Below are 9,514 nucleotides of genomic sequence, written 5' to 3'. Positions count from 1 at the left end.
TGTTTTAGTTTTTATCAGAGTATCCGAGGCACGAGCTGTACAGGCTCCGCCCTCTTCTGTAAATCTGGGCGGGGAGAAGCAGCAGCTCATTTGCATTTAAAGATACATGCATGAAAACAGCATGTTTTTGCTTCAACTCAAAAATGGGCATTTACAACATGGTTTAATGAATTATCTGTGGGTAGCCTAGAAATCTAGACGCACCCTAGCGGCAGCAAAATGTATTTTGCAGCCAGGGCAGTCTAGCAACTCTCCGTTGACTTTCGAGCTGCAAAAACCTAAATTGGGTCAGGCCAATCACGTCGTGTATAGAGTAGGCGGGGCGGGCTTAACATAATGACGACAGAGTTGCGACGGTTCCCTGCTACTTGAAAACACTGAATGACGGCTGCTGGAGAACAGTCTTTCGAATCGGCTTTGTCCGCGACTCTGGAGGACTTGGAGTTAGGTTTTTCTTTGAGAAAAGAGCATAGAACGGCACTTAAGTCATTCTTAAAAAAAGGAAGATGTGTTCGTAGTTTTGCCGGCCAGATATGGCAAAAGTTGAATCTATCAACTAGCTCCGCTGTTGGGAAAACGCTCTGGTTGGTTGAAGCGCTGTCCTATTGCGTGCAGAGGGAATTTGAAAGACAGCCGTTTATCCCGGCCCTCGGATTGAGCCGTGTCTATGGTGAGTTGCCAGACTCAACATCTTGATGTAGGTCTGGCTTGCCAGGCTAATCTGTGGGGGTTTTTGAGCTGAAACTTCACAGACACATTCTGGGGACACCAGAGACTTAAGAAAAGGGGCATAATTGGTCCCCTTTAAATCATGGAAAGTTTATTTATTAAATATCACTTTTTCAATGTCTTATCTCGTAGAATTTTTTTTTTTTTCTCAAAAACCTACATTTGGCAGCATTTAAGTTTAACTCTTTGAACTGTGAATCTATTTACTGTAAGTTTTGTTGTTTTCAAACAGTTTGTTCTCACATGTTGAGAATGATAATTCTAATATAGCTAATATAACTTATATTATACAATATTATTATACAATAATAATACTACGTCAAAATGATGTAATAACAAAAACTGAGTCCTCTTCCAGATCTGAACAACATTTCCCTGGTTTTCAACATTGACAATAATCAGAAATATTGATTTATTTAAAGCAAATATATTCCTTTAATTCCCATAAAAGTAGCCGACTTTATATGTTTAGTGCCTGCCTGTTTCATATGGTTCTAGTACAAAAATACACTAAACAGAACTAAATTTGTTTTATATGGCTTGTAACAAAAACAAACCCACTTTGCCACATTTTTTTTGTGTTCCATAAAGAAAGACTCATGCTTTGAAAATGCAGGTGTAAAAACCCATCAATCATCAAACCATTTCAGCATTCTTCACATACTGTACACTCTTGGCTGTAAAGTCCCCCTGTGGTGAAAATCAAGATTTTAATGATGTTTATGTCTATGTGGTGTTTTTAATATGCTTTAAGACAAACCATGTGTACATTCATAAGTCGACACCATTGCTGAGTATTTTCTCCTTAAAGGAGAACTCCGGTCAATTTTAACATTGAGCTCATTTTTTTGTAAATTTGGAGTGCTGTCAGTACAGAGAACAACGACAAAAATCGGTGTTGCCTACACCGTGTTATCCTCTTTTTAAAATTTGCACCCTGTTGACTTCAATGGGGCAAGTTTTAAACCTGCTTTTAGCCTCTTAACATCCTTGATGTGTCATTACAAGTGCACAGGTCATGTGAGTGATTCCTTCAGAGTGAACACGGGTGAATCTGACTGCAGTAGATGTGAAAGATATGTATAAAAATGATAATAATTCAGCCAGCGCACATACCTGTATTTATTTCCTGTTTTCGGTCGAAGTCCACAGTAGTCGATTGTCGAGTTTGCGCAGTTAGTTAGTTACCTATGATCACGCGCATGAACTCGACAATCGACTACTGTGGACTTTGACCGAAAACAGGAAATAAATACAGGTATGTGTGTAACCAATCAGATCAACGTGTGATCATCAACCAGTGGATCTCTGAGCTGGGTGAGTGAGTGGAGGCGGGGCTCATTTGCATATTCATAGAACCGCGTATACTAAACAAGGCAAGAGTTACATTCAAGCTATTTTAAGACATGGACATTTTTTTCAAGGAAAGACAACGTTTAAATATGTAATTTTGGATCAAATTATTGACTACAGGGGGACTTTAAATGAAACCTTTACCCCCGGTTTCACAGACAAGGCTTATGCCTAGTCCCAGACTAAAATGCATGTTTGAGCTATTTTTACTGAAAGCCATCTTAAAATATATCAGTGCCATTGTTTTGTCTCAAGATTCACACCAGTAGTCTTTTCTTCCAAGGCATGTTCAGAAAAGCTACTTAAATTAGATTAATATTGTGTAAATAAAGTGGTAAATTATGTTTTTTTTTTTTTTTTGCACAAACAAGCACTTGCATTGCTTCATAAAACTGAGGTTAAACCACTGGAATCTCATGGATTACTTTAATGATGTCTTTACTGCCTTACTGGGGCTTGAATGCGGTAGTTGCGTAGCTGTCAATGCAGGACAGAAAGCTCTCGGATTTCATCAAAAAGATCTTCATTTTAGTTTCTAAGATGAACAGTCTTACGGGTTTGGAAGAACATGAGGGTGAGTAAATGATTTTTCATTTTCATTTTTGGAAGAAATATCCCTTTAAACGGATAGCTGAGGATTATTAACTAATTTCGTGACTTTACAGAACATCTGAGTCTAGAGGTGAAGAGATGAAATACATAGCAGTTCTCCTTACTTGTTGTTCTTTCCTTTTATCAAATGTCACATAGTCATTTTGAATAAATCAATCTCTTAAAGTCCCCCTGTAGTCAATCATTTTTATACTTTAAAACTCATCTTTGATCACCAAAACGACGTATGTAAACGTTGTTTTTTTGTGTGTGTGAAAAAATGTCTTCATGCCTTAAAATGGATTGTAATGCTACACCCTTGCTTCCTGTAGTAAACACGGTGCAATGAATATGCTAATTAGTCCCGCCTCACAGATCCACTCGGCAACAATACAGATTGTTTCAAAGCATCTTTACAGAGATAACAGGAAAATAATGCAAAAAAAGTTTGTTTCCAGAAGAAAATAGCGTCACAGTCCAGATTAAGTAAGTTCATGTTTCATTTTTGTTTTAAAAAAGTTCTTAATTTAGTTCATTTATATATATATCTGATCTGGAGTAAACCGTGATGCCATCGTCCAGCTCAGTTCAGTTGTATAATAGTGTCGATGCAGGCAGATCAATAATATTGTTGAATATTCAATTAAATGTTAAATTTACTGCTTCACAATATCGCTCTTTACAAAGTCGGACACATAATGTTAATTAATATGATTAGCCTTTTGCTTGACTATGTTATCAAACAGCTAAAAATGTGTTGCTAATGTTACACAAACCATGTTCCGGTTCTCCATCTCAGTCTGCCTTCTAACAATCACCAGAAGCGCTTTGAACAACTCAGAACATTAGTGGAGAAAGGCATATAGTTCATCATAACATCACAATATACATCATACATCTATATTGCTAAATTTTTCATATCAGCAGAAAAGTATAATCCACTTCTCTCGAGACTCCCCTGCTAGTTCCTGTAAATGATATGCTAAAGCGCTCCGACGCGTTGATCTGATTGGTTACAAGGTAGTTTGTGACGTCAGAAACACCAGCGATTTCAAAGCGTGTTTTTGAGACTGTCTTTGGTTCACTGCAGTTTTAAGGAGAAAATACTCAGCAATGGTGTCGACTTATGAATTTACACATGGTTTGTCTTAACCCTCTGATATTCTTCATTTGGGCAGACACTAGTGATCTTTGGGGTCTCCAGAGAGAGACCCCAAAACAGCGTTGTTGTTTTTTACTCTGTTTATTAATGTTTTTACTCTACATTTGTGCAGTTTTTGGAGGATTTATGATATATTTTAAATGTATATAAATAAATAAATAAATGTACAAAAACATCTTTTTATGTCTAATTCACTTTATAAAAGACCCAAATTTCTAAATTTCATTTATGGGGATAACATGGATTAATTTACATGGTTTAGAGTCAAATTTTCCCATATTTTGGAAAATGTAGTTTTAAAAGTAAAAATATATATAAATAAATTTAAAAAATGTTTGTTTTTTTTTAAATAGGTTTTTATACAAAAACAGCTCTTTATGTAAAATTCACTTTATAAAAGACCCAAATTTCTAAATTGCATTTATAGGGATAGCATGAATAATTTTACATGGTTTAGAGTAAAATTTTCCCATATTTTGGAAAATGTAGTTTTAAAAGTAAAAAATGATCATTTTAGCCACTAGATGGCTATAGAGCTCCACTATATGCTATTTAATATTTAACTAACTGAAAGATATCTTTTCACAAGTTTTTCCTGTTGGATTCATATCTAAATATTATGAAATCACAATTCTAACAATAAAAATGATTTTTTTTTTTTGTCAAAGTTTAGCATTTTTTGTACTGAAAAAAAAAATATTTTCAATAATGTTACATTAGAATAAAACCTGAAAAAGATAAAAGTTGAGTTTTTAGAGTTTATCATTTATTTCAATCTTCTTTTTTTCATATAATTGTACAAATGTAATCTACACTTCAGTTACTAACTGTAACAGAACAGATATATACAGTTATATTATATATTGAGTACAAATACGACATGAACATCAAAATGCAATGAACTGAACAGCATAACACATGAGCAAATAAAGCAGTAACTTTTGTCTCTTTCTCTCTCCCTCTGTGTGTGTGTGTGTGTGTGTGTGTGTGTGTGTGTGTGTGAGCGTTCACATTGTCGATGTGTCAGTGTCACCAAATCTATTTTTGTGGTGGTTCCGCATTTTGGACTATCTTATGTGACACATTATAAGAGCAGTTTTTATAGTGTCACACATTTATTCCTCTGTGTGTGTGTGCGCGCGTGAGCATAATAATTTTGCAATGTGAATGTTTTTAGCACTGTTAGAAGTGTGCCACTTCATTTCTGTCTATGCGTGTTCTGCGTTGTTTCTGATTTTGATGATGAATTTTGTCTATTTTCTATGCGGGGTCTCCAGGGACCCCGAAGACCACGAGTGTGACTATTATTGTCACACTAACATAAAAACAGATATCACTACAATTGAATTTTTTTTTTTTTTATTTGTAGATCTAAAAAGGGTTTGAGAGCCGTACAAAGTTTCATGCCATTTGGACAAAGAGAACATTTTTTAAAAATTCAGCAAAAGTCATTTGCAGGTTAAGAAGACCCCGAAGACCATCAAAGGGTTAACACATATTAAAAACACCACATAGACATATAAACAACATTAAAAGCTGGATTTTCACCACAGGGGGACTTTAAATAACATTATAAATTATCAGAAATGGACTTGATAACATTACATTATTGAGCTACTACACTTACTGATATATATATATGTATATGTGTGTATTAGTCTGTCAATGTGTTTGTAAATGATTATTCTGCATATGTTAAGCACTCTTGATGGGTTAAATGGTGCAGTTTCAGTCTTTATGTGCTTGACTAATTAATAACAGATGTACTTTAAAATACACTTCAACAAAACCTCTCACATTTATTTCCCAGATGCATACTTTGCATATTGCATACTAGTATTTCAGACACATGGAACAGTTTTTCCGCTTGGAAATCTGTTTTGTCAGTGCCAATAAAGAGTTTTCTCTGTCTTAAGAGCGGATGACCCTCAAGAGTCACGTGACCGTGAGACATGCGCTCGTCTGATGATGTCATCACAAACCTCTAAGCTTCTCCAGTTAAAGTGCTTTTCTCTGCACCGCCTTGTAAATATGGGATACATTGCTTTTACAACAATGGAAAAAGCCACATTTTTTTGTGTTTCCTGAGGTTATGGAATGGAATGTTTAATTGGAAAGTGGTGTGTTACTGTGCAACGGTTATTTTTAGATATTTAGCAATTGCGGTATAGCCTCCGCTATGCTAGTTGAACACTTGGAGAAAACATTCTGCGAAAAGATCATATAAATAACACACAATCAATATAACAACTATAATCTACATCCACATATCTGTGATTCCCAAACTCAGAGGATGTTCATTAGCAGTTGGAAATAAAGGCATGAGCATGCTGAAATGATGATGATAATGATGTGATTTATTTGTGCGTGTTGTTTGAAGGACACAGGCTGTGCAGTTTAACGCTGTTACGGCTTCATCCAGATGGAATGATTGTTTCCTCCAGGCCTGAGCTTTAAACTCCCAAAACAAAGTTCTGTAATGCACTGACTGCGAACAATTAAGAGTCGGAGTGTATCACAGAACTTTACTTGGAAAGCCACAGCGCTGCGCGCCGATTCTCCTCTGCTCTGGGAAACTCTTCTGTACGAGAGAAACACACACGTTACATTTCTCATCCGCATCACAAATCTATTCATTTATACACTGTCAAAAAGAAATTATGTGATCATCAATAAGTCATGGCAACATATGTTTTTTCGATTAAGTTATGAATTTTTTTATCCATCTCGCTCTCATATATATATATATATATATATATATATATATATATATATATATATATATATATATGTACAGATAGACATATATGTATATGTACAGATAGACGTACATGTACATACATATACATATATACATATACATATATATATATATATATATATACACACCATACATACCATACATATAGAGCCTAAACAAATATATTTATATAAAAACATAAATATATTTATTTATTAGTGATGTCGAATTGATTAATTACATCTAACATAAAAGTTTTGTTTACACATACACACACACACACACACATATATATATATATATATATATATATATACACACACACATATATATGTATAGAACGTAAAAAAAAACTTGTATGTTAGATGTGATTAATCGATTTGACAGCACTAATATATATATATATATATATGCTAATAACTAAATATATAAATAAAGCTGAACAGACCATTTGATTTGGCATGCTTACATTTTTAAGGCAGCAAGTTAACTGAAGATTGAAGTTAAAGGTGGCAATTTTTAACAGTGCATGGTAACAGTTATAATACTTCTCAGAATGAAAGATGATTGACAGGTGAGACTGATCAAAGCATCTCTGAGCTGGAGCTGAAAGTGAGGAACTCCTCGAGCTCAGGAATGGCTATTAGAAGAATGTAAATGATGATAAGACGCATAAACGTGGACTCATTCACACATGCACATAATCACATCATGAATGATGAACACATATGGCGGCCTACGGTGCACATGCAGAAAAAGAGCTACGTGCGCGATTCCATGCTAATTAAGTGCATGCAACAGCAAAAAAGACGAAGCGCAGAAGAATAAAATGAAACGTGTCACAAAAACCCGATTTAAATATTGAATGCGCTCTTCCACTCTGTCTATTTGCACAGTTAACAACTGGGGCAGCCGAGAACAGCTGACGTGTCGAAAACTGTGGAGCCGTGCATTACTTTATCAACATCAAGTCTGTCATCCCGGAGCATATCTAAACTTAACACACAAATATCATTTCACAAACTAAAAGAGAAGTCACAATGTTAGGAAAGGGGAAACTGAGGATGCCATATGTCATGCATTTGCACGTAACATCACGCAGACATTTAAGTAGTAGTTTACTTTCCACAGGAAAACTTCCAGTCAAGTTACTTTAATGCTTCAGTGGGTGAATATCTCAATGAGTGTCGATGTGACAGGGTTTTAGAAGCACACGCGCACAGTCTGTGAGTGAATGCACACTTCCAGAGAGAGGAAAAGAGGAAAAGAACAACATACCTGCTACAACTCCCAGCACGAGCCAGTCGACGCTGGATAAAGTGTGTTTGGAGAAGAAGCTCTGCTGAAACACGGTCTCTGTCAGGAGAAGAAGAATAAGAAGAAGCCCTGGCCTGGAGGACTGAGCAGATGAAGCTCGTGCAACTGTTGATGAAGCGCGTCCGCGTCCGTGCAGCAGCTGGAAGAATGTCGACGTGGAGCTGCCAATCGTGCGCGCGCAAACACGCACGCGCTTCGGGGGGAGAAAAAACGACGTTTTGCTGGTTTCAGGCACTTCGGTACTAGTACTAGTACACTGGTTAGTAATCTCTGTTAGTTAGTGCTTGAGTTTCAGTGAGGTTCATAAGATACGTGTCAGCGCCTGGGATGGATGAATGGATAGATAGTTAGATAGATAGACAGATAGATAGATAGATAGATAGATAGATAGATAGATAGATAGATAGATACTTATATTAAAGTTGCACTAAAACTTTTTCTTTCCTTTTAACATCATTTCTTTCTGTTACTTGTCAAATGCCTGTTATTTTGTTTTACTCTTCTCACAAGCCTAGACTTTCAACTAACCTCAAAATCAGTTGTTGTATAAAACTATGATAACTATAAAACATTTCAATATTTGTTTTGTAAAAATTATTTCCAATTCCCAATTTTAACAATTTCGCCCCAAATAAAGTTACCTGTGAAATGTAAGGCATGAAGAAAACAAAGGCAACATTTATTTAAAGGTAGGGTAGGCAATTTTCGGAGAGGCTAGCGATAGCGAGTTAGCTTTGAAAACATGAGATCCCTCCCTCCCTTCAGTGCGCCTCCAAAGCCACGGCTCCTTCAAAACATGAACGCATACAAAAGCGTCACGAGAGACGGCGTTAAACTACCTCATGTCTCAAAGCACATAACATCACAATAATAATGAATATAAACAACTTAAAGAGCTCTTGTACCACCTGACTGCTGCAGATTCATTTAGGCGTTGATAGTGAAACGCAATTCAACTCACGAATCGCTCCGAGTTTAACGTCACGGGTTTCCATCTCTTCCAGATTACAGCAGTTATGGTGAACGCAGCATAAGCTGGTTTTGGTTCAGGAGGAGCTGCTGTTCGGTGACTGACGTCTGTCTAGCTCTGCACAGCACGAAACGCTCTGATGACGTGTGATGTCTGTGTGAACAGGTGTGGAAATACATACGCTGACAGACAGATAGAACATATCATTGCATTCGGTCTGAATGCAATGATTGGACGAACATTTTATGCATAGGCGTAATTTGCGGGTGGGATGGGTGGGACATGTCCCCACCACTTTTTGCCAGGGTCGAGATTGTCCCCACCACTTTTTAAAACATCTCGGGGCACAAATGTACCAATTCTACAAATAAATAAAACATCTCCAGTTAACTGGTAGAGCATTCATTTCATTCGTTTTTTAAATAAGAGACGATCTAGCGCTGAAATGTGTTTTTTAAATCAAGAGATCAAAGTGCTCGTTGCGATCGCTGCGATCAGTGGCGCTGATACAGTGTTTTCTCGTGTGGCTCGCGCACACGCAGCACTGTCTTCACTCGGACGCGCGCTTCAATCCGTTGCGGATACTCTCTATTCGTTCTGGTGAAATCACAAAACATAATGCACACAATCATGTCCCTGCTTGATATACAAC

This window comes from Squalius cephalus (genome assembly GCF_949319135.1).
Source record: "Squalius cephalus genome assembly, chromosome: 9".
NCBI classification, from domain to species: Eukaryota; Metazoa; Chordata; class Actinopteri; order Cypriniformes; family Leuciscidae; genus Squalius; species Squalius cephalus.
The sequence above is the reverse complement of the archived record's forward strand: the minus strand, read 5'-3'. Positions refer to the sequence as shown.